This window comes from Peromyscus eremicus, chromosome 16_21 (assembly GCF_949786415.1).
Source record: "Peromyscus eremicus chromosome 16_21, PerEre_H2_v1, whole genome shotgun sequence".
In the NCBI taxonomy this organism is placed as follows: Eukaryota; Metazoa; Chordata; class Mammalia; order Rodentia; family Cricetidae; genus Peromyscus; species Peromyscus eremicus.
The window spans coordinates 5,018,081-5,044,969 of record NC_081432.1 but is presented as its reverse complement, the minus strand read 5'-3'; the positions used below and the strand labels follow the sequence as shown (position 1 = coordinate 5,044,969).

The 26,889-nt window shown below is 42.7% G+C and overlaps 1 protein-coding gene across 1 annotated transcript in view; it reads left to right on the top strand.

The window, feature by feature from the left end:
• The first annotated feature begins 699 nt into the window (after positions 1-699).
• The window catches only part of Fkbp5 (FKBP prolyl isomerase 5), an 84,698-nt gene continuing 58,508 nt past the window's right edge, over positions 700-26,889 (top strand). Inside the window, exon 1 of the mRNA XM_059281494.1 lies at positions 700-796. The gene's annotated coding sequence lies outside the window, so the exon portion shown is untranslated. The remainder of the gene's footprint in view (positions 797-26,889) is intronic.

The following is a 26,889-nucleotide window of genomic DNA, read 5'->3' as shown; positions in this document are numbered from 1 at the left end:
ACATGCAGGCGAGACACTCACCTTCTTTTTGAAAAAAAAAAAAAAAAAAAAAAAACCGAACAGGTCCAGCTGAAGTCTCCAGGTGCTGCTCCCGAATGTCTATGGGAGTCACCCAGGGTTGGGCACGGGGTTGGGGGAGGGGTGTCATCTTGAAGCTGAATTAGCTCAGCAGCCCATCCATCCTTTGGGCTCCTTTCGGTCCTCTTCACCTGGGCCAGTGTGCTGGAGAGGCAGAGGCTCCAAGGGACAGCGTGGTCACGCCCGCTGGGTGTCCCGAGAGAGGGGCTAGGTGCTTCATTGGATCTTCCCAGTCTCTAAGGGGCATCTTCGAGCTCATGAGGTTGTTTTCTGGGGTCAGCACAGCCTGAGCCCTCCAGCTTCGTGAAGGGCGGGCTAGGTGGGCAGGTAGGCAGGGCAGAGGCTTAGCAGTATTTTGTCTGGAGGCAAAGGACGACGCCAAGAGGTGTCCGTCAGCTTCCTCCATCCCTCCTCTCCGGCCCCCACAAAGGGCAAGGGCCAGACACGTGGGCTGCGGTGGAGGCGGAGATGCAAACGAAGGGGGCGGGGCCTCATTTGCATAGACCTGCGCGGCCACCAATCGGGACAGACGGAGCGACAGCCCGCGCGCCTTTTGGGGGCGGATTGACAGCCCCGCGGCCCTATGGGAGGCAGGTCCTGCGTCCGGTGGGGGCGGGACGACGCCGGGCGCTGCCCGGCGCACTAGCCGGCTCGCGGGCGCTGCCAGTCTCCGGCGGCGGCGGTGTCCGGCGCGCGGCTGAGCGACAGCGCGACTGAGGTGCGGACGGGCGGCCTGCTTGGGCGGGCGGGGAGGGTGAGCGGCGCGCGCCGCGGAGAGACGCGGAGCTCGAGACGCGGCGGCGGCGGCGGCGGCGGCGGCGGCGGGAGCGGCGGCGACAGGTACGGGCGCCATGGCCGCGGGGATGGGGCGCGTGCGCGCGCGCGCGGTGGACCCGGGGAGTCGGCCCTGCGCTGGCGGTCCCGCCTCCGCCGCCTCTCACGCGGCTTCCCCGGGGCGGCGTGGACGGGATGTGCGGGAGACCCCGGGACCCCGCGTGGGAGGCGGTGCGGCCGGGCGCTCCCCTCTCCTCGGCGCCGGCTCAGCGCGGCGCCGGCTGGCTCGCCCGCGCGCGGCTTTTGTTTCCCGCGCAGCCCACAGGTCCGAGGAGCTCCGTGTCGCGTCCCGCCACGCCGCCCGCCGGGCGCGGAGAGGAAACTTGGCCTTCCGGAGCCCCGCGAGCCCGCGGATAACGGAGCGCCCCGCCGCGTCCGCAGGGCCGCGCGATGGGCGTGCCGCCCGGGGCGCCGCCCTCACCTGCCGGTCCCCGACCCGCCGGCTCCGGGCGGGCAGGTGACCGGCGGGGCTCGGAGGTAGACGGAGGAGGGAAAGCCAATTAAAAGTTGCTTTAGGGCCCCCCCAGGGGGCTGAGCCGGTACGGGCGCTTGTCGCCAAGTCGGACGACCTGAGTTCGATCCCTGGGACCGACGTGGTGGAGTTGTCCTCTGACCTCCAGGCGTGTACACACACACACACACACACACACACACACACACTAAATAATAAGGAAATCAGAGTTGTTTTAGGAGTCTTCATTCCCTTCAGCCCTGGGACATCACAACTACCGTCCCGGCCGTAGTCCAGGACTCCGAACCCAGCATTTTGCGTGTGTGTAGATGAAGCTAAGGGAGCACGCTGCGTTATAATCATCTTCTTCATCTTCGCTGTGGATGAGTCAGGTGGAGTGCTTGCGCCTCGTTTGTTAAATAATGGGTTTCTGCGGCCGTGGCGACAGCTTTGGGAGGTCTGAGCCGTAAGCGGAGCGTGCAGGGCTCGGGACAGCGTGTACCGCGCTTGGCCGCCGCTCAGTCAACTCTGCTGCCGCAGTTGAGAGCTGGTGGTTTGGGGATTTTTTTTTCCTCCCCAGGAGAGTGTTTTCCAGCGGACTAGGGCTGAGCGTTGAATGGGCACTTTCTTGGTCTTCTCTAGGGGTAGGAGGGAGTGTTTATTTTCGTTGTCTTTGCATGCTCTTAGCGTAGAGAAGAAGGGAAGAGTTAGGGTGTGTTTATTTGGGTTAAGAGTTTTGTCCCTTCCTCCCCGCCTCTTGCTGTGAGTGTTATCCATCATTACTGCTATTATTGTTGTTGTTATTATTATTATAGAAGTGTAGTAGCTCCTACTCTTGGTGTCTGAATAAATTCAAGAAATGACTTGAAAAATCCCTTATTCTGGTGGGACATTCTTTCTCTGTCACACTGCACGTAACCGTTTTCTGTTTGCCTCTCACCCAGCTGTTCGGTTTGGGCCGAGCAGTCCTAACAACTTTCACTTTGGGAATTCTACAGAAATGGCATATTTTAACCATTTCTAGATGCAGAGGTTAGTAACATCCATTATTTGTTAGAAACGCGTGGTTTAATTTTCTCCCTTTCTCGTTTCTAATGTGTCTTGTGTGGGAACTGCATTGGGTGTAATCTATATTTCAGAGATGTTGAACTTCAGAGCACAGTTAATTTTATTTAATTACACTAATTGAATGGTCATTTTACTTATCTAGCTAATTTAAGTTAGCTATTAGTTGGAACCACTTGAGATTATTTTAAATTAATGTAGGAATTTTTAAATTGTTTTAAAACAGCAAATTTACACATTAATGAGGTTTTTGTCGTTCCAACAGTTTTTGAAGTATGTTTCTCAGTATTTACTTTTCAGTTATGTGACATTTGAGTGGATTTATTTTTATTCTTTTTTGTTTGTTTTGTTTTTTAATTTTTATTTTCTGGAGCTGAGGACTGAACCCAGGGCCTTGTACTTGCTAGGCAAGTGCTCTGCCACTGAGCTAAATCCCCAACCCCTATTCTTATTCTTTAAAATTTTATTTATTTATTGCCTGTGTTTGTGAGACCATGCTGGCACAGGCGTGGCTGTCAGAGGACAACTTTGGAGTTGGTTTTCTCCTTCCACCATGCTGGAGGAATTCAGGTGGGCCAGCTTAGTGGCAAGGGCCTTTACCTGCTGAGCAATCTCACCAGCCCGGATTTCTTTATAAGACATAATTTAAAACTCTTCAACATGAAAAACCTACAATTTGGGATCAGGCAAGTCGGTTGATTTTGAAATTCTTCTTTGTTCTTGGGTTGGAAAAGAATGTATATTCTGTGTTGATAGTTCCTCAAGGCAGAGAAGAGCCACCACGTACCCTGTGGGGTGGAGAGGCTCAGTCTGTCTAAAGTTCCTGATAATCCCTGAAGGCAGATTAAGTGGCTCGTCCCCATGTAGAGTGGGCTTACTTTAAAAGGGGACTTCCATTGTTTTATATGATCTCATTCCACTTTAGTGTTCCATTACATGAAGCGGGAGGGTTTCTTTTGTCTTAAGATGCTGCTCAAATGTACCAAATACCGTAAGTCATGTTACTTAAAACATTTTTTTGTTTTAAAATTGATTTGTGCTTATGGGTGTTTTATCTGTGTGTCTGTATGCCGTTTGCATGTATGGTGCTGGCATCATCAGAGTCCGGAGGAGGAGACTGAAGGTCAAGAGCTGAAGTGTGGTGCTGGGAATGCAAGCCTGGCCCTGGAAGAGCGGCCAGGGCCCTTCACAGTTTATCTCATCTAGTTACACAAAAGCGTGTGTGGTATGCACTTGAACTAGAAAATACCTTTTAATTGAAAGCCCACTTTAAAGGTCAGTTTTCGGGAATTTTAATTACTGATTTTTGTTTACTTTGTCTGTTTGTGGTAGACCAGGTCATAGAATGATCAACTACATTTCATTTTCAAAATTAAGCACGAGTTAATTCTCACGTCTACACACACACACACACACACACACACACACACACACACACACACACTCACACAATTGGGGCTGTTTATTAGGCATTTATCTTTGAGTCTGGATATTGCTAGTAAATTTATTTTCTTCCTCTTCTCTCCCCTCCTTTCTTTCCCTCCCTCCCTCTTTTTTTCTATCCTAGAATTGAACCCAGGGCCTTGTATATACTAGGCAATTGCTGTACCCTTAAGTGAATAATATAACTGACATTAAGAATATGCTCTACAGGCCTTTAATATTTTCGTGATTTCCAAAAAAGATTCAGTTGTGCATATCTTGACACTCTAAATTCTGTAGTTAATACACACTGAACAAATATCTCCATTTTGTAATTCTCAAGCTTTTGAGCTTTCCAACTTAACCAGTCAGTAATTCAATTTTTTCCAGTGTGTGTGTGTGTGTGTGTGTGTGTGTGTGTGTATACACTTTTTTAAAAATTTTTAAAAAATTTTTTTTAATTTTTTTAAAATTTTTTTTTTGGTTTTTCGAGACAGGGTTTCTCTGTGTAGCTTTGTGCCTTTCCTGGATCTCGCTCTGTAGACCAGGCTGGCCTCGAACTCACAGAGATCCGCCTGGCTCTGCCTCCTGAGTGCTGGGATTAAAGGCGTGCGCCACCACCGCCCGGCACCCCGCAGTACTTTTAATGCTTTTTAATTTTCTTTATCTTTGCTATTCTGGGGATTCAGCCCAGGTCCTTATGGATGCTAGCTAGACAAGCGATCTACCACTGAGCTACAATGCCAGCCCTTTAGTGCATTTTAAAGTTCTGACATATGTGCCATCTCAAATGTTTCAAACATTAAATCTTACCATCGAAGACTAGGTGAATAATGAAATATAAGTCCTGTATCTATTGATTTAAAACAGGGACTAATGTGTGAGTTTATTTGCAAATAGTATAAAATTGTATAAAAGCCAGTTCTATAAGGGAGACAGGCTAAAATAGTTTATTAAAGAACATACCTATTGACAGGTTACTAGCAGTTGTATCAACAGATTATTAAGGATATTATAGTAATATTTAGAGCACTAAAATTCCACTATTCAAAATAATTTGCACTTCTTCTTAGTTTAAGAGAATTGGCTGGTGCTGTGGGGGCACACACCTTTTTACTTTCAACATCCAGGAAGCAGAGGCAGCCAGGTCTGCATATGGAGTTCCAGGCCATATGTAAATAGAAAACAATACCACCAACGATAATTGCCTTACATCGTATGCTTTTATTAGTATTTACTACTAGTCGTTTAGGAAACATTTGATTAATTAGACCACCAGAGGGAGTGTAGGGTCTACACTTTCGATATGCCAGTTTTTTTACCCTTAGTCTGGAAGCAAAACATTTAAAAAGTGAGAAAAAGTTTCATTTTAGTTCTCTGGAACAACCAGGCCAAGCATAGTGAAAGTCGGAGATTGTAGCTATTTGGAGCTGCTGTGCTTTCTGTGAGGAAGCTCAAGGCTTCATCAAGACCTTTTTTTCTTTTAGAAGAAGGTACATTATTACAGAAATGAAAATGATACATTTTCAGAGTGAAATAATGGGTTTTTAAGTAAACAGTCATACAGCTGTGGAAGGGAACATCCACAGGCGCAGAATATTTCTTCATATTTAAAATGTGATACCTTTGAATTGTGTAGTTTTGAAATTGCTCAGTGTTTGCAAAAAGGAGTACGAGATGAAGAAAGATCAAAGCCTGGAAGAGGTTGCATCTTCCTTCTCTGGTCGCAGCTGTCCTTTGGTGGCCAGCGGTTAGTTTCTAGAACCATCTGTAGCATTCTGTTTCTATCTTGGCTACTGTTAAATGTATCAGGAAATGTTCGTCTGAGTGTCAGAGCAGGGGTGCGAATTTCAAATTGATCTTTTAAAAAGTCAGATTGTTTCAAAGGAGAAAAAAGATTAGTGATTCTTACTCCAGTATCCTTCAAGCTTGACGGTAGTGGTATCTTTTTTTCTTTTTTTTGACTACTTAAATATTACTATGACAGGGAATGTGATGGCAAGTAAATTATCTAGAGAAGCCAATGAAGAGCTTACTTTCCACCCTTGAAGTAGGAATTAATGTTGGAAGAGCATTTAAGATTTGGAGGGTCAGTTTTACTGAAAAAGTGAGATCTTTATTAAAAAAAAAACTAGACTTGTATGTGTTTCTTAATGTTTGTGTCTCTGGAAATGAAGTCCTTTCTTGATTGCCAGCTGAAAATTACACAGTAGAATTGAGTCTAAATGTCTATCACGGACTTAATGTGGTGAAGCTACTTTTTGGTTGTTTTTTTTTTTTGGTTTTTCGAGACAGGGTTTCTCTGTGTAGCTTTGCGCCTTTCCTGGGACTCACTTGGTAGCCCAGGCTGGCCTCGAACTCACAGAGATCCGCCTGGCTCTGCCTCCCGAGTGCTGGGATTAAAGGCGTGTGCCACCACCGCCGGCTGAAGCTACTTTTTGGACTGAAGAAAACATCTTAGAGATTGAGTCCTTATCAGCATATATTCTGAATAAGCATGATATTCTTTACCTATGTTAAATATTAACTGGTGAAATTGTTTCCATGTGTAACTTTTGACAGAGCAAAAAAAAAAAAATTTTGAACAGATTTTTGGGTTTTGTCTTTGATGTAAAAATTACTGTGTAGTCAGAGCCTGTGAAGACATATTTGTCTCACTGCGGTGCAGCACCAGTTTAGGTGGGAGAAAACTCTATCTTCTTGTGCTCCTGGAGAGGAGGACAGTCAGGAAAAGCTGAGATGGTCACCTTCCCATCGTAGGTTTATTTTACTGTTAACTCAGTAAGCTCTTCAAAAATATGGATTGGGGGCTGGTTAAGAATACTGTTGCTCTTGTAGAGGACCAGGTTTGATTCCAGCACCGACAATGGTGTCTCACGGCCATCTTTAACTCCAGTTCCAGAGGATCTGACGTCCTCTTCTGACCTTTGTGGGTACATGGTGTGCATAGATACATGCAGGCAAGACACTCACATGCATAAAATAAATCTTTACAAAATAGTTTTGGGTTCACACATAATATATACAAATACACATCTGATATATATAAATACCAGATTATCAACTGTCCGTATTATATATAACTACATAAGTGTGTGTATATGAACATGCACACATAAAAATATGTACACACATAGTTGCTCTATGTGTATTGGTGTGTTTAGCTATCCATTCTGGTTTATTTAAAGGTGAACCTCTCTCCCTTTTTCCCATTTCAGTGAAACAGGCTGCATTGAAATGAACAAAGTATATACTCAGGAAGAGGCTGGTACAGGATGTTCACAGCAGCGCCTTTGCTGCAATAGAAATGAACTGCTGGTTCCCACCGCAGAGGAGAGGGAACTCAGAAATACTGGTCAGGACAAACTAGACACAGCATTTTACTTTATGAAAAGCAAGGAACAGCAAAACCAAGACATGGTGGTAGGAATGAGGACTGTTCTAGGTAGGACGGTGGTTCACAGAAAGGGGACCTTTCCGGAATAATGAAAATCAAGTGATTTTCTTTTTCTTTCTTTTTTTTTTTTTTTATGTGCGTTGGTGTTTTGCCTGCATGTATGCCTGTGTGAGAGTGCCAGATCCCCTGGAACTGGAGCCACAGACATTTGTGAGCTGCCCTGTGGGTGCTGGGAATTGAACCCAGGTCTGCTTCAAGAGCAGCCAGTGCTCTTAACTGCTGAGCCATCTCTCCAGCCCCACGTGATTTAGTTTTTAAGTAATGTTGATTTTCTTGTTTGGGGTGTGTGTGTGTGTGTGTGTGTGTACATGTGTGTGTGCAGGTTTACTTGCCCATGTGTGTTTATGTGGAAGCCAGAGGTCGACATTCTCTTTCACTATTGCTCATCCACCTTAATTTTTTTTTTTTTTTTTTCTGAGACCAGATTTCTCTGTGTAGTTTTGGTGCCTGTCCTTGAACTCACTCTGTAGACCAGGCTGGCCTCGAACTCACAGAGATCCGCCTGCCTCTGCCTCCCCAGTGCTGGGATTAAAGGTCTGCTGTTGGGCTCCACCTTAATTTGTGAAACATGGTCTCTCACTGAGCCTGGAGCTTTCAGCTCGACTGGCAGCCTGTGTGCACTCTTGAGCACTGCTCTTCCAGGCCTGCATCACCACGCCCTGTTTTTACATGGGTGCTGGGATTAGAACTAGGTTCTCAGGCTTACACAGCAAACACGTTACCCACAGAGTGACCTCCCAGTCTCCCTTTTTCAACTTCCAAAAAAGTGCAAGATTAGTGCAAAGAATTTTATGTTCATCCTTATCCAAATTTACCACTTATTTCCGTGTGTTCAGACTTATTAAACTATGCGTTGTATGGCATGTTCATTGCATTTTTAGCAAAGGAAAAAAGCTTTAAAGTGTGCTGAAAGTAAGAAGTGGTCTTACCAGAAGAAAGTGGGATAACCCAACCATAAATTCGCTGACTGATGAATAACAGGAAAGAGAACAGATGCCTGTCCCTTGTGTGTGCTGCTTTTCACTGAAGTTGCACGTGTTTTTGTTGGAAGAAGCAGGGTCCAGAGGATGGTCCGGAGCGTAACTGCGGAGGACACCCTGCTTTCTTCTGTTATTCTGTGCATGCCGCCGGGGACTGATACCTAGCAGTAGCTTTCCTGGAATTGAAGGTGGTATTCATTCTTGGGAAAGTGTTGCACACCTACAGTATGCTAGTTTCTGCACAGACATGTACAATTTTAGTGTTCTGGACCCTAGACAAAGGAAGGGAGGCCAAAAAGCCTGGCTGTCATCTTTGGGTGGTGCGCTTTATCAGAGGGAGACGAGCTTGGTGTTTACAAACCGTGTCTGCCAGGGTGAGTCTCCCATAGCTTCATTGTGACTGAGTGAAAAACTGTACATACCTGCCTAAATCGAGGTTTAAATAGTGATGGGTTTAAACATCATTTCCCTTCTTGCTCTTTTGTATAATTTTCAGTATATGTTCATTACCATTTAAGATTAACTATATATAGTTTATAGGTATTAGTTTATTTTATTTATTTATTTATTTTTCGGAGCTGAGGACCAAACCCAGGGCCTTGTGCTTGCTAGGCAAGTGCTCTACCACTGAGCTAAATCTCCAACCCCTAGGTATTAGTTTATTTTTTAAAAACAACTTTTTTAAACCTCTGTATCAAAATTTTTAGTTATTTCCTAGATTGGGAAATATTTAAAGTATCTAGAGATCTGTGTAGTTTTGGTGCCTGTCCTGGAATCTCGCTCTGTAGACCAGGCTGGCCTCGAACTAACAGAGATCCTCCTGGCTCTGCCTCCTGAATGCTGGGATTGAAGGCATGTGCTGCCACTGCCCCGCTATTACTGCCTTTCTTTAAAAAAACAAACACACAAAAGCTGAAGTTGCTGAAGAGATAGCTCAGTGGTTAAGAACATTTGTTGCTCCTGCAGAGGCTCCATTTGATTCCCAGCAGCCACATAGCAGCTCACAATCACCTGTAACTGGAAATCCAATGCCATCTTCTGGCTTCCACAGGCACCAGGCACTCACGTGATGCAGATATTTGTATAGGCACACATGCATATAAACAGATCTTTGCCGGGTGTGTGTCACACTGTTAATCCCCGTGCTAAAAAGGCAGCAGTAGGCAGATCTCTCTGAGTTTGAGGTCTACCTAGCAAGTTCTCGGCCAGCCAGGGCTATGTCATGAGACCCAGTCTCAAAAACAAATCCTGAAACTTTAAAACTAATGTTAACAGTGAAGCTGGTGGCTGTCTGTTGTGAACTATTATGCCTCTTTAATTTGTCAGTTTGTTTTTGGCTTTCTTTCCCTTATTCTTTGTCTCAAAAGTTTGGTATTTTTTGATGTTGTTGGTTTTTGTTTGCTTGGTTTTGTTTTTCCGAGACAGGGTTTGTCTGTGTAGTGCTGCCTGTCCTGGAACTCACTCTGTAGACCAGGCTGGCCTAGAACTCACAGAGATCTGCCTGCCTCTGCCTCCGCCTCCCCAGTACTGGCATTAAAGTTGTGCACCACTACTGCCTGGCTGAGTTTGGTGGGTTTTTAATGACTGGTTTCCTCCCTACCCTCCAGACAGCCTAGATTCTAAGTTACAGAGCCACAAGGTGGAAAGGACTAGGCAGAAGGGGAAAGAGAGGAAGGGAGGAAGACATTCTCTATCCAGCTGTCTTGTTTACAGACATGGAAACTGAGTTGTGGAGGAGATAGTCAAGATCCACAGCTGATTACTGAGCAAGGGCTGCTGTTGTTTTCAATGCTGTGGTCCTCAACCATCTGGGTGGAATTAGACCAGCACTAATTCTACTGCTGATTCTCAAAACCAAGACAGAAAGTGATTTTCTATCAGGAGCAGTATGATAGTAATTCTCCCCTGTTACAAGAAGGTCATGATTGGGTTCTCGGCAGAGCACTACTGTTCTTCCATTTAAAATCACACACGTATTTAGTGTGTGGGTGAGCTCATTTGTGGAGGTCAGAGGGCAGCTTTTGAGAACTGGTACAAAGTCAGCTTTGAGGAAAAAGCTCCTTTTTAATCTTTAAAGTTGTCGGTTGTGAGTGCTTTAAACATTTTGTTTGGAAACCTTTGTTTGGTCATGATAGTGCAGACTCTTACAGTTGCAGTTAGCAGGTACTACCTTGAAGAGTTGGGTACCGTTATGTTAGACGTGACCACCTCCGAGCCTCCGTCAGCTGCCTGCAGTCTCGTACGTTTAAACATGAACCAGGCGGAATGACAAGAACCTTCGTTGAGACTTGCTTTCTTCTCTGCTAAGGTCCGGGGTTTTGTGTCTAGCTACAACAGTTGCTCAATAAATAACCTTCTTCCCTTTCCCAGAGCACGATGCCAGACGCCAGGCACCGATTCACTGTCATGCCAGTTCCTTTTTCCCTTGAAATGTATTGTTTTAACCTCTGTGAGACATTCTCCCTGCCTTTTGAAAATGTGCATAGCAAACAATACTTCTTAGTCACTATAAGCATAATTTTACCATGAAATCACTTTGCAACTAGTAATTGTTTTATGTTCTATATTCTTTCCCACGATTAAAGAAAGAGAAAATGGCCTGGGTTACAGATACCCCAGACCTCTGTAGACTTTTACATTCCTTCCAAAAGACTAGATTTCAGATTTACTGAAATACTGATTTTTCTTTATCATTTTTAAGTCCTCTGAGATTGAATTGTATAACCTACTAATGTCTGTACACAATCTTTCCCATGTCCTCAGTGGTGTGTATCAGGTCATTTATTTATTTACCGTACTTTGTTTTTGCTTCCCTTCATTTTTCTGAAGAGATTAGAGGGTTTTTTCTCTTCTTCTGATCTATGACTTGTATTAGATTTCCTTTTATGATACCTTTTTTAAAATCCCATCACAAGAGAAGAAAAAAAGCTTCCAAATTCAACTGAAATTTTTTTCTAATTCATTATTATTGGGGAGGGGCAGAGACTCTCAACCGGCACACAAAGGCTGTGGATGGAGCTGGGTTGGTGCTCTTTCCACATGTGGGTCTTGAAGATTGAACTCGGTTTTCAGGCTTGTGTCTTTTACTGCTCAGTCATCTTACCAGGGCAGATTTGGGTTTTTTTGAAGGTATATGTGCATTGTGTATGTGTAGGTTTCTCTTACTTGCTTCATGTGAAATGGGGAATTCTCTCTCTCTCTCTCTCTCTCTCTCTCTCTCTCTCTCTCTCTCTGTGTGTGTGTGTGTGTGTGTGTGTGTGTGTGTGTAGAGATTGAATGTGGCCTTTGAGCCACATCCCATTTTCCCAGCCCTAATGTGTTTTCTTATGCTGAAGTATTTTGCTTGTAAAGAAGTCTGCTAAGATATATATAGGTGATTACTATCTTTCCTTCTAAATCTATATAGTAACAATTTTTGTTAGCTAGCTTCATTCTTAGAGTTTTTTAAAAAATAATTTGATTTATTTGGATATTAATCCTGAGTTTCTTTTTTTTTTTTTTTTTTTTTCTTTTGAGAGGATGTTTAGAGACAGGGTTTCTCTTTGTAGTCCTGGCTATCTTTGAACTCACTCTGAAGATCAGACTAGCCTTGAACTCACAGAGATCCACCTGCCTCTGCCTTCTGAGTGCTGGCACTAAAGATGTGCGATTAAAAGCACACCTGGCCATTCTTTTCTTTTTGATTTGGAGAATTGGTCCGAGGGCTTGTACATGCTAGGCAAGTGCTTTACCACTGAGCCAGGGTCTGAGGCTCCTATCCTTTCTTGTTCTGTTCCTGAGGCAGAGTCTCTACGTGGTCCTGGCTGTCCTGGAACTCACTAAGTAGACCAGACTGACCTCAAACTCAGAGATCTGCCTGCCTCTGCTTCCCGAGTTCTGGGATCAAAGTCAATGCCACCACACCAGGCTTCCTATGTCTTTTTACAGACTACTGTGTGTTATGTTCTTTGTACCATTTTTTTTTTTTAAAGATTGATTGATTTATTATGTATACAGTGTTCTGCCTATATGTCTGCCAGCAGGCCACAAGAGGGCACCAGATCTCATTACAGATGGCTGTGAATGACCATATGGTTGCTGGGAATTAAACTCAGGACCTCTGGAAGAGCAGCCAGTGCTCCTAACCACTGAGCTGTCTGTCTAGCCCCGCTTTGTACCATTTTTAATATGGCTGTATTCTAGAATTTCTTTATTTAATTCATGATATTTTTGCCAAATGTCTTAGAGTTGTTTCATTTCTTTTCATATTTTTTTTCATCTTTCACTCCACTTAAAGCACCACTGTACGCCAGACACCTTCCTGCATGTGTGTGCTTATAGTTTCTGAACAAGTGTGAATGCTGTTTTCTGATATCACAAACCATTTTTTTTTTAGAGATTATTTTTCTTTCTTTTTTCTTTTTTCTTTTTTTTATGTTGGTGTTTTTTGTCTGCATGTGTGTCTGTGTGAGGGTGTCAAGTCCTGGAACTGGAGTTACAGACAGTTGTGAGCTGCCATGTGGGTGCTGGGAATTGAACCTCAAGAAGAGCAGCCAGTGCTCTTAACTGCTGAGCCATCTCTCCAACTCCATCTCAAACCATTTTAATATTTTCAAACATAGTATCTGTTTTGATCTAAGAATGCTCATGATAGCCTAGAGAATTTGAGGTGACTTTTTTTTTAACAATTATTTTGTATTGCCAGACTAATTCTATTTGTAAAGACTTAATAGTTTTGTAATTCTAATTTAGAGCCTAAATTTAGTAACTTAGGTTTTGATTCTTTTTTTTTTTTTTTTTTTTTTTTGGTTTTTCGAGACAGGGTTTCTCTGTGTAGTTTTGCGCCTTTCCTGGAACTCGCTTTGGAGACCAGGCTGGCCTCGAACTCACAGAGATCCGCCTGGCTCTGCCTCCCAAGTGCTGGGACTAAAGGCGTGCGCCACCACCGCCCGGCCAGGTTTTGATTCTTATGTCCTTTAATTCTTTTATTCTAAAAAGTGTCATTGGCTTTTCTAAAAGCCAATCATAATTATATGGAATAATAACTTTTAAAGAGGAAAGTAAAGATTCATTTTAGAACCTATATTCTAGATAAAATGGGTTAATAGATACACAATGATTTGAAGATAAGAACTTTTAGGTCATAAATTTTCTCTTAATTTGTAGTTTATTGAAAGGGAGTTGGTAGTTTAAAACAAAAAAGGTAAAGATCATTAAAAACAAAGGAAAATGAACATAAATCACTTAAGAAATAATGAGCAGGATGAGAGAATGGGAAGGAAGAAAAATTTACATCAGCAATCTAAGGCAAGATAGTGTCTGTATTTGAACAGTAAATTTAGCTCCAAGCTTCCTGGCAAGCAAGTGAAAAAAGGAAACAGGATGGGTTTCATGGTTATTGTCTGATAAAGCAGCTTATCAGTTTTTCAGTAGAGAAAAACTTAGAAAAGTCCTGGTTATAAAGAAGCTGAATTCATACGCAAGGAATGTACTTTCTATCTCATTTATAAATTATTAAATTTTTGCTGTTGCTGTCTTCACTGCTATAGTTAGTTATATTTGTCAGATTAAATTCATGTCCACTGTTGTCAAAAGTGGAAATACTGTGACTGGGGTGTGTTTATGTATTGCCTCTGGAGCTGAAGCCATTGACGAACAGGAAACTGAAAGCTAAAAGTTCAGGAAATGTATTGTATGGAGAAAATATATATAGTACTTAACTACTGCAGTCTGTGACCCTTTCCAGACTGAAATTTGTACTGATGTATTTAGAAACGGCCATTGGGGATTCTGACAGCAGAACCCCGGATGCTTAACCACGATGATAGATGCAGCCTGTGGCTTGTGCAATACAAGAGGAAACATGCAGCCGCTGACATGTGCTCCACGCAGTCTCTCAGGAAGCAGCAGCTCAGCCGGCATCTCAGTGAGCTGGTCAAGGATGTTCTGTTTAAGAACTAGTTTTCCTGTGGTTCTAATGAAATGGAGACCCCTGTCTGACAAGATGTCCCATTTCACTCATAGCAGGTTCTGATGGTTGAGTTATACTTTCTTACGTTTAATTTTATTTTTCTCTAAATTATTAATTTAATAGTTTTCTTACTGTTAAGAAAATTATAACCAATATTATCTTAAAAGTTAGCTGTTTCCTAATATTTTCTAATTATTGTGGCATTATAGGAGATGCACAAAGAATATAGAATATTTTATTTTTTTGGAGACAAGGAGGGTCTCTACATAGCCCTGGCTGTCCTGAAACACTACATAGACCAGGATGGCCACAAACTCACAGAGGTTTGCCTGCCTCTGCCTCCTGTCTCCTGGGATTAAAGGGGTGCGCCACTATGACCAGGAGTCTTTATTATTGAAGTTATAAAAAAAAATTTGCTTAGAGCCAATACAGTTTTTGTGTATATTGTGTATTTTGAGATGTGGTTTCTCTGTGTATCCCTGACTGTCTTGGAACTCGTTATGTAGACTAGGCTGGCCTCGAATTCAGAGATCTGCCTGCCTCTCTCCTGTGTGCTGGGATTAAAGGTGTTCGCCACCGCCTGGTTTTAAGGGGAAGTTTCTAATATTGCATTTTTGCTTGTTTACTGTTATGTGGACACGCACATGCATACTTCTCTTGCTTTAAGGCGAAATATGGCTAAGTAGCCCAGGCTGGCCTGGGACTCTTGGTTCTCCTACCTCTACCTCTAGACTGCTGGACTTCCAGGTGTGTGCTCCCACACCTGTCTCACTGTTGTCATTTTAACAGAAATGTAAACTGAGTCAGTCACACAAAATACTTACAGGTTACATTAAGTGAATTTTGTCTTCCCAAGTTTTTTTTTTTTTTTTTTTTTTTACAGCTTAGGTGAAGCTGATCTTTTGTAAGGATTGAGTTTGGTTTGGCTTTGTTAAGGTTATTTATATGTTTATCCCTGAAGTATTCCAGTGACCACGAGGGCTGAAGGCCCTGAATAGAATGGTCCAGGAGGTAAAAAGCAGTGCTCTTCCAAGGGAAGGTTCTAGAATGTTCTTTCCAGTAGAGAGGGGCGTGAGCTCTGGGCTAACAGGGAGCTGGTGTAGTGGGAAGGTGTTGGACTTAAGCATAGCTGACTTCCCATTGCAGTCGAAGGCAGGCATGACAGCACATACTTTCAGTCCAGAGACAGCATCACGTGGCCCATTTGCAGGACTAGGTGCATCCTCTTCACCATCTTGCTGGACACATAGCGAGTGTCCTCAACTAGTTGTTAGTGAATGGTGGTTTTCTGATTAAGCACTTGTAGTAACTCACATTTCCTGCGTTGTGGGTCAATGGGTCATCAAGACCTGTTATGTTCATCTAAAGTATTTTTGTATACTCAATCTTTATTAATGGGAATTAAAATTTAACAGACTGATTTTTTAAAATTGATTTTTAATTTTATATGCATTGGTGTTTTGCCTGCATGTACATCTGTGTGAGAGTGTTGGATCCCCTGGAACTGGAATTGCAGACAGTTGTGAGCTGCCATATGGGTGCTGAGAATTGAACCTGGGCCCTCTGGAAGAGCAACCAGTGTTCTTAGAAACCCCTGGGCCATCTCTCCAGCCCTTATTTTTTTTAAATTTATTTATAATAGATTGATTTTTAAAGATATGAATGCTTACACACACACACACACACACACACACAAAGTGAAAAATTATTTTTTTCCCCACTGAATCCCGTGATTCGGAATGGGTTGATGTATTTCTTAGAGGCTTTCACTGCACTTACAAATGCATAGGGTTTTGCTGTTTTTGAGACAGGGTTTTACTATGTAGCCTTGGCTGGTCAGGAGCTTACAATGTAGACTAGCTGGCCAGTCACAGAGATCTGCCATCCTCTGCCTCTCAAGTGGTCTGCCCCACTGAATCCCACTATGCATATATATTTTTATGCAAATATATATATATCATTCATTATATCATTCTGTGGTAGTAGAGGCCAAACCAAAGGCCCTGTGTATGTTTAGTAAATACCTTATCACTGAGCTATGTTCTTGACCCTTAGAAAAGTTAGGTTCTGTTCTATAAATTGCTTTTCTCTTTTATGTCATTCTTAAATATCTTTACACATGCATTCCAGTATAACTGTTAACTTATTTTTAACAGCTGCATAATAATCTCGTCGAGATTTATAGTAATAGTCCATTAACAATTATTTCCCTGGGGCTGAGGAGATGCCTCAGTAAAATGCTTGCTATGCAGGCATGGGAACCGAGTTTGGGTCCCGACATCCTTGTGAAAACTCATGTGCATGGTGTGTGTCTGTAATTCCAGTCCTGGGAAAATAGAGAAAGACAGATCCCTGGAGCTTGATGGCCAACTAGCTAAGCAGAATTCATATTCTATCCATGTTTAGTGAGAGAGAGAGGTCTCACAAAGTAACTGAGAAAGGCGCCAGCATTCATCCCTGGCCTCACATATATGGACATCTGCACAAAGAAATGTCTCTCTTTCTTCTATTAGAAGTGTTAGGTTTAGGAGCCTTCCACCAGGTACTTGTTTCTGAGAATATCTGCAGTCAGTTTCCTGGACATGATGTTGCTGGGCTAAAGGATATTAAACTTTTTGTAGATCTTGGCAAGTTTGCCCTTAAAAACATAGTGCCAGCTTGCATTCTCACTAGGAATGTAAAATATTATCTTCTGGTGAATATGCAGATTTCATTTTGTGGACAGAGTCAGGGACTCTGCTCTTTACTAGCTAATCATCCGTTCTTCAGTCACTTTTCCATTCTTCAGTTTCACTGTATGGAAACAATTGCAGCATCTGGGGTTATTGAGAGGCTCTTCCGTGGACCCTGCACTCTACTAAGGTAAAACAGCAGTGTACAGACGTGTGTGTGTCCTGTGGTGCGTGGAGAGACAAATGCTGGGGCCGATTGCACTAGTTTGTAGCTGGAGTTTTCCTGCCTGGCCCACAGTCAGGATAAATCTCTCTCACCTGCCAGTCCCACAGCCACTCAGACCCAACCAAGTAAACACAGAGACTTATGTTGCTTTCAAACTGTATGGCCGTGGCAGGCTTCTTGCTAACTGTTCTTACAGCTTAAATTAATCCATTTCCATTAATCTATACCTTGCCACATGGCTCGTGGCTTACCGGCATCTTCACATGCTGTTTCTCATTGTGGCGGCTGGCAGTGTCTCTCTGACTCAGCCTTCCACTTCCCAGCTTTATTCTCCTCCTTGTCCCGCCTACACTTCCTGCCTAGCCAATGGCCAATCAGTGTTTTATTTATTGACTAATTAGCAACACATTTGCCATACAGAACATCCCACAGCACTAGTTCCCTGCTCTTTCATAGTGACAGCAGAGCAAACCTCTCAAGAGAAGACAGGAAAATAGGAGAGTGCACTGTGAAGTTCCTAGTAGAGGGACCAGCAGGTGCAGAGCCCTGGGGAGGGAACAAGGGAGTAGGATGTTTGCCAGGGCAGCTCAAGCGGAGTGCGTGAGGTGGGAATGAAACATTATCTCAGAGATGGCCTCTGACCAACGTGGAGGGCTTTGAGTGTGGAAGGGATTTGGAGTCTATGCTGTTTGTGATGGGAAGCCATTGGAGGGTTGCCAGAGTAAGTTGTTTTAAGCCAGTCTGATTGTCACTTTCCTTAAAAATGCTTCGGTCCCCATTTCCTTTGGAATAAAGTTCAAATGCTGTATTCTGGTACACAAGGTCCTTCAGTCAAGCCGCTGCTGTTTATTTAGCGTCGTCTGCGTCTTTCCCACATGTACCCTTCACTTTAGCCAAATTGGATCCCAAGCACAAGTTCCTGGATGGGTCATGGTGATTCATGTCTTTGCTTCTTCCTGTACTCTGCTGGCCCTGCAGGAAGCCCGCCCTCGGCCTACTGTGGTCACTGGCTGGGTGTTAGAGGGTCTTTAGGGCTCTTTTTCTCTGCCGTTCCCTCTGCGGTCACTTTCTGCTCTAGCCAGTCTTGACCCGTGCAGTCTTCCCTACCTGTCCTACTGGACTCAGCACAGCCTTGCTGGTTGAGAGCCTCCTTCAGTTCCCATCCCAGCACTGCCTGCCATGATTTCTTCCCCTCCTTTCTACTTCCTTGTGGGGACCTTAAGCTGGGGTCTCTGCCCCACAGAAAACCCTCGAATGGCTTGCTTTAATTCCCTCTGTAGCTCTTTGTGCAGAATTCCTGCACCCTTCCTGCTCGGTTCCTATGCATGTTGTGTAGGGCCAAAGGATAATTAGACAGCTGTTGGTTTTCAAGCTGCCAAAATGAGCAAACAATTAAATGTCTGTTAAATCAGCAACACAGATTAACTGGAATGTTGATGACATAGTAACCTCCATTCTTTCATAAAACTGACACCAGAAATTAGTGTATCCATCTATTTGTTTTTATTTTATGTCTGTGTCAATGTATGCTCTGTGAGGGCAAACCCTCATGGAATCCAGAAGAGGACATTAAGTCCCCTGGAGTTGGAGTTACAGGTGGTTATGAGCCTGAGTGGGGGTGCTGGGAATCCAACTTGAATCCTCTGGATGAGCAGTAAGCCCTTTTAACTGCTGAGCCGTCTCTTGAGCCTTTAGTATACCTGTTCTTGAGATGCAACTTGGTGAAATATATTTTAAACACAAATACTTACTTTGTTATTGTTTTGTTTTTCCAGGTAGGTGTGGGAGACCCGCTCCCACCTTTACCCCGGGGTACTCTTGGGGAGGGAGACATGAGAAATATTTAGATAGAAGGATAGAGGGGAGAGAGACAGATAGAAACACAGGATAGCCTCGGGAGGGCCTAGATCCTTATCCACCAGCCCCTTCTGTCTCTTCTAAAGGGCTGTTTACAGGAGTACCAAGAGGTGGAACAAAGACCTCCCCCAGCTCAGCCAGATGTAGACCCTTCCAATCACCTAGTACTCATGCAATCAAATCACCTAGTACCCATGCAATCACCCAGTACCCATGCAATGGACCCATGCAATCACCTAGTACTCAAGCAATCCTCTAATGCAACCCTGCTGGGTAAAGCAAGCTGAGATTTCACTAGGAAACCTTTGTGGGCCTCCACAGGTAGGGTCTCTTAAAGTCTAACCTGGTGTCAAACTCAGTATGTGGCTGAGGATGACCTTAAACTGACCCTTCTAAATTTAAACTCTGCCTCCAGAGTTCTGGGGTTACCTGTGTGAGCTACTGTTCCAGGCTCATGTTTGTGGTTTGTGGAAGCCTTAAGAAAGTAAGGTAAATTAGAAGGACAGTTACAACGGCTCCTGCTGCTGAGGCTGGAAGTGCACTGTGCCACACTGGAGCTCTCTGTGCAGTAGGTCATTCTAGGAATCCTAGTGCATATGAACTCTGTTTCTTTCTTTAGGTTTTGAGGACGGTTCTGACCTATGCTCCAAATTCCAGTAATGTTAAACCTTATGTTTTAAAGTTGGGAAGCTGAAACTCAAAGTAGTTACGTGACTTGCTCAAATTCAGATAGCTGTTTTGTTGTCAAACAGATTCTTTTTTGTTTGTTTTGTGTGTGTGTGGGGGGGTTTTGTTTGTTTGTTTGTTTTGTTTTTTTGAGACAGGGTTTCTCTGTGTTTCCCTGGCTGTCCTGGAATTCGTTCTGTAGACCAGACTGGCCACAAACTGAGACATCGCCTGCCTCTGCCTCCCGAGTGCTGGGATTAGTGACTTGTGCCACTACTGCCTTGCTGTCAAACAGATTCTTTTTTTTTTTTTTTTAAGATTTATTTATTTATTTATTACGTATATAGCATGTATGACTGCAGGCCAGAAGAACGCACCAGATCTCGTTACAGATGGTTGTGAGCCACCATGTGGTTGCTGGGAATTGAACTCAGGACCTCTGGAAGAAGAGCCAGTGCTCTTAACCTCTGAGCCATCTCTCCAGCCCCTCACACAGATTCTTAAGCAAGTCTTTTGATTCCTTTGACACACAGTGAGCAGTGAAGTGCAGAAGTGTCACGGCACTGTGGCATGGTGCAGGTGGAAGCAGTACGTGCCGTGTATTCAATGGACTGTTCTATGATGGCTTTATTGACTAAACCTCAGGTATTGTGGTGTTCACCCTTTAGAGTGCACAGCTCAGGGTTTTCCAATGTGTTCAGACCACTACTCTCTACTCCAGAGCATCCAAAACCCAAAATGAACTTCACACATCAGCAGTCACTCCCCATCCACCTGCCTGTCTCTCCAGCCCCTGGCAACCACTCCTCTGCCTTCTATCTCTGGATTTACCTGTTCTGGTCTTTAGTGAATGGCTTCATACAGTGAATGGACTTTTATTTACTGTTTATCTTATGTGTATTGGTGCTTGCATGTGTATCTGTGAACCATGTGTGATGAAATAGTTTGATTGCTAGCACCACTATCAACCACAAAAGTAATAAGAATATAACAAAGGTGGAAATAGACCGCCACTACCTGCACACCCCCCCCCCCAGAAGTAATCTGAGCAGATATCTCAGGGAAGAAGATACACAGTAGGCTGATGGTGCTCCCTCTAACAGCTAAAGAGCACTCAACAAAACCCTAATAGGAGACCTGAGGCTCCCTCTTTTGAGTTGTTGAGACTCCCAAAACATACAGCCTATTGTTACTGCCCTTGGGTGCCCCCCAGAGGTGTAAGGGAAATCCCCTATTGCTGGAGACACCATGCATGTCAGACACAGAGCCCAGAGACCCCTGAGTTAGAATTGACCTGAATACCTTTTCCCTGAGGACTAGCTTTCATGGTACCAGAAAACACCATGCAGCTTCCAAAGGAGGGAGGCAACCAACAGTCCTCTCCCGCTACGATGCCTGTGAACCACATCAGTGATCAGCGTGGCCCAGTAACCTCAAGAGCGCAGTAGTGCTGGGCAGACTTTGTCAGTAACCAGCAGCTCTCCAATTGGACTTAAGACCCACTTGAGAAAGATGCCTGGTAACAGAAACCTAGCTACGTGCTCAGTGCTAGTGACAGCATGGTTGTTGATGGAGAGCCTACAGTTCCTACTGTGCGAAATGAGCATAATCCTAACAACAATCTGAACACCCGCCCTTACACCCACAGGGAAGTGCATCGCCCCACCAGGAAACTTCTCTTTGCAACGATCAGAATGCAGAATTGTGGAACCCAGTTCCAATGGGATTTAAAAACTCAACACATTGAAATATTTCATAGGTTTTGTGTATATTGGGTGGACATTTGAAGTTTGCTGTAGAACAGAATCTAAACTTAAAAGATCTGTTAAACTCTGTTACCATTAACACCAACCAAAGTCACTTTTCTTTCTTTTTTTTCTCTTTTTTTTTTTTTTTTGTTGTTGTTGTTGTTGTTGTTGTTTGTCAGGACAGGGTTTCTCTGTGTAGCCCTGACTGTCCTGGAACTGACTCTGTAGACCAGGCTGACCTCAAACTCACAGAGATCCACCTGCCTCTGCCTCCCGAGTGCTGGGATTAAAGACGTACATCACCACTGCCCAGCCAAAGTCACTTTTATAGCATCAAGACTTGACATGGTTTAGTTTCCCCTGTACACTTTTCAGATGATTCCTGAATAGAAGAACAGTTGACAGGATGGTGCATACACCATAATCCCTGCACTCAGGAGACTGGGGCAGGAGGATGGACAGCTCCAGTTCCAACCCTAGCTACATAAGAAGATCCCGACTCCTAACGTAAAAATAAAGCAGTGTTTAACTCAATTTTAAAATTATGATAATTATTAATGGTCCTTTGGAATATAAAAATCAGTTTTTGTTCTTTCCATAACCATTTCTTATAGATTAAAGATCAAAATAAGAACTGGTGTAAGTGGGTGGTAGAGCTACACACCTTCAATCCCAGCATTCACCTGAGGCAGCAGCAAGTGAATCTCTGTGAGTTCGAGGCCAGCCTGGTCTACAGAGTGAGTTCCAAGACAGCCAGGGCTACACAGGAAAAACCCTGTTTCAAAAGTAACAGCATGATGGTGTACTGTAATACTAGCATCTGAGAAGCAGAGGCAGAAAGATCACTCAGTTTGATGCCAGCCAGCACTACATAGTGAAACTTTATCTCAAAGAGCCAAAAAAAAATGGGAAAAAACAAAATATGATGCTTCAGTTATCCAGATTGCCACAGTCATAGTTTTGTTTAGCATTTTAAAATGCAATACCTGATTATTGAAGATTTTATTTATTATCAATTAAAGTAGTAGACTTTTATAGTATCATGGGGAAACTACACTTTTCAAATTTGAGACTTTGTGATTTGTTCCAGCAATGCTTATTTTATAAGACTTCATTGTAGTGGGCTTTCTCAGACCTCCAGCCCCCAAATCATGACTCAGAGACTTATTAGTTATGAATGCTTGCCCTAACTTATGCTCCTTTCTAGCTAACTCTTATATTAACCTGTTTCTCTTCATCTACGTTTTGCCTCAGGGCTTTTTACCTTTCTTTCATTCTGTATGTCTTACTTTCCTGTTTACTCCGTGGCTGGCTGGCTGGCTCCAGGCATCTCCCTCTCATTCTCTCTTGAACCTAGATTTCTCCTCCTACTTATTCTCTCTGCCTGCCAGTCCTGCCTGTCCCTCTCCTGCCTAGCTATTGGCACTTCAGCTTTTTATTAGACCAATCAGGTGCCAAAGTTATTCAGTAGAAACAGCCCCAGCAATGACTGATGATGTAATTAGTAGACACTGAAGTAGTTGTTGTAGCCTGAAGACTTAGTAGTGCTAACTATCCAGAATATACTCAGAGACGGTTTAAAAAAAAAAAAAAAAACCTGAGAAACCACGAGGACATGGTATGTATATAATTGTAGTTTTTAAAAGTAAAAGGATCACATTAACCTTTTTTTTTTTTTTTTTTTGAAGAAAAAAATAGCCAGGAATTTCAAAATTTGGCAAGAAAAAAAAGGAAGATGTAAAAAAGATGTGATTAATAGGAGATACACAGTAAGAAGGTAGATTCACATAAAAACTGCATCAGTGGTCACATTAAGTATAAAAGGCCTAAAAATCTCCAGTTAAGAGACAGAGTGTTATAAGTTGCATAATAACTCTTTTGTGTGCTACCTAGAAGAAACTCACTGTGTGAATAAAAACATACAAATAGATAGAAAAGAATACTCATTGCTAATACTATCTAAAGGAAGCTGGAATGATTGTACTGACTTTTCACCAATTAGATTTTAGAGCCAACAAGATTACCAAGAATAGGGACTAGAAAAAATGGGCTCAGTAGTTAAGAGTACTTTACTGTTCTTCCGGGGTACCTGAGTCCAGTTTCCAGCAGCCACACTGGGTGGTTCACCACCACCCCTGCAACTCTGGAGCTGGAGCTTCTGCCAACATTCATATGCACACATACCTACACATAAATGTTAAAAACAAAAAAAGATTACCAAGATAAAGACCTTCTTATGTTAAAGGGGTCACGCCTTTAAATCCCAGCACTCGGGAGGCAGTGTGAGGCCAGCCTGATCTACAGAGCGAGATCCAGGACAGGTACCAAAACTACACAGAGAAACCCTGTCTCGAAAAACCAAAAAAAAAAAAAAAAAAAAAAGTTAAAGGGGTCATCAGTCCTAAATATTTAACAGTTTGAAATATTTATGTACCTATAAACAGAACTTCAAAATACATAAATCAGAATCTGATAAACCTTGAAGAAAGAGGTCTCTAATTATCCTATCTACTGATAGACCAGTGAACGACTCCCCTAGGGGAGCATCAGAAGTGAATGCCAACTACCTGAATTGACATTTGTGATAATAGTCTATCCATTATAAACTAAATACACTTTATTTTCAGTTTCATGTAAGATACTAAGAGAGTTCATATTTTAGTTCATAAGATAGTGTTCAAAGATTTGCATGACTTGATACTCGAGTATGTATTCTGACCAAAAGGAATTAAATTAAAAATTAATGCTGGATCTGGGCATAGTGACTCATGCCTTTAATCCCAGCACTCACAAGGCAGAGAGGCAAGTAGATCTCTGTGAGTTTGAAGCCAGTCTGGTCTATAGTGAGTTCCAGGACAGCCAGAGATGCATAGTGAGAGCCTGTCTTTAAAAAAAAAAAAAAAAAAAGAAAGAAAGATAAAAAATAAAATCAATGCTGGGGGTTGGAGAGATGGCTTACCAGTTCAGAATACTACTGACTGCTCTTCCACAGGACCTGGGTTCAATTCCCAGCACCCACATGATGGCCCATAAAATCTGTAACTCCAGTTCCAGGAGCTCTTCCAGCCTCTGAGAGCACTAGGCACACACATGATACACAGACAGACATGTGAGCAAAACGCCCATACATATAAAATAAAATGGAAAAAATATGCTGGGTGCAGTGGTACACCCTTTGAAACCCAGCACCTAGGAGACAGAGGCAGGTGCATCTCTGTGAGTTTGAGGCCAGCATGGTCTACATAGTCAGCTCTAGACCAGCCAAAGCTACATAAACTCTGTCTCAAAAAAAAAATGATTTTTAAAAATGAAAAATACCCAGAAAAATTAAAAACATTTAGAAATGAACACATTTCTCAGAAACTCAAAGGTTATTTTAAAAAAAATTGAATTTTAATAAGTCATCAAAATTTGTGATTTATAGTTATGGAAATACTCAAAGGACAAATTCAAAAGTGTAAAATCACAAGGAAGTATCTAGCTTACTTTTAAAGAAACTAAAGAAAGATAAAATCTAAAGTAAACAGAAGAAACAGATCAAAGATAAAAGCTTAAATCAGGAAAATAGAAAACAGGAAAATAGTAGGGAAAGCCAATGAAGTAAAAAGTTGTGTCTTGGAAAACACAAATATGGTCTATGAATTTCTAGCCTGGTTGACCAGAAGGAAGAGAGAGTGAAAGAGAGGAAGAGAGAGTTGAGAGTGAAAGTAACAAAAGTATAGAAGATGCAGTTTTAGAAAGAAGATTAAAAACAGTATGAGTTGCTTTATGATATAAGTAGACAGTGATTCAAGACAGCAAAGCTTATTTCAGAAGCAATGAATAGCCTGGGAAGTGCTTCATCTGTTGAAAACAAAGAAAAGGCTGAATTCCTTCAAGGAAAACTAAGCCCTACATGGCTTTCCCTGAGGAATCTACCAGATGTTTGAAGAACCATAACATTAGTTCTGCACAGACTCTTGGATAATGTTTCCTAACTCATTCTGTGATGCCAGTGTTATAATGCCGAACTTGAACACAATAGTTTGGGCAAAAAAAGAAGCAGAAGTAATAACCCTTAAGAACATAGTCCACATGGTGGCTCACAACAGTCCCAGGGGATCTGAAGCCCTCTTCTGACCTTGACAGGCACCAGGCATGCACATAATGCACAGACATACATGTAGGCAAAATATGTACATAAAATAATAAGTCTTTAGAATTTGTTTAATAAAAAAAAAGACTGTCGGGGGCTAGACAGATGGCTTAGTGGTTAAGAACACTGACTGCTCTTCCAAAGGACCTGGGTTCAATTCCCAGCACCCACATGGCAGTTCATAACTATCCAGGGGATTCAACACCTTCACACAGACATACATGCAGACAAAACACAAATGCACATAAAATAAATATAAAATTTAAAAGAAAAAACTTATCTTTTCACAAACAAAAGCTTTGGAGCAAATTAATCTTTGTATTTAAGAAAATAATCCTTGCCGGGTGACGGTGATGCACACCTTTAGTCCCAGAACTTGGGAGGCAGAGCCAGATGGATCTCTGTGAACTAGAAGCCAGCCTGATCTACAGAGTGAGATCCAGGACAGGCACCAAAACTACATAGAGAAACCCTGTCTCGAAAAAACTAAAAAAAGAAAAGAATCCTTGTTTCATACTATACATCTTGGTATGTGGAGGTTTAGGTAGGTTTATATAACCCCTTTTTATATTTAAAATTTGCTGTTTAAGTATTTGATGTCATCATTTCACAATAGATTAACCCTGTAGCTTGACACTGTGTATTGTAAGGGATTCCAGGATCATGATTAAAATCTCATAATTGCAAAATTCCTTAAAGTGCTTGCTAGTAAGTAGGACCATTATCGGTTTTTTTTTTTTTTTGTTTTTTTTTGTTTTTTTTTTTGGTTTTTCGAGACAGGGTTTCTCTGTGTAGCTTTGTGCCTTTCCTGGAACTCACTTGGTAGCCCAGGCTGGCCTCAAACTCACAGAGATCCGCCTGGCTCTGCCTCCCGAGTGCTGGGATTAAAGGCGTGCGCCACCACCGCCCGGCTCATTATCAGTTTTTAGTTGTAATGGGAGTTTTAGAAAGGAGCTGTGTAACAGATGATTAATGCAATCGAAGTGGTCTCACCTGGTGAGTAGAAGCAACTGTATTAGAAAAAGTATCAACTGTTCACGAACATATTTTAAATGTCCAAATTCTGAGATATGAATAATACCTGTTTGCCAAATGGCGTTAGATTTTTAACCCTCAGATTAATTCCGCCAGCAGAGGGCAGTAGAGTGGAGCCAGCTGCAGGAGGCAAGAAGGCGCAAGATGGCACAGTAAGTAGCGAGTATTAGTTCAAACTTCGGGAGTCTGACCCCATTGCTTTATTTTAGGCTCGTTTAAGCACAGCACAGTCTGGTGAAAACTATTCTTGTGCACAACAAAGCATGCCTAAGTCTCTGAGGAACAAAATAATCTAAATATAGGTCAGGCGTAA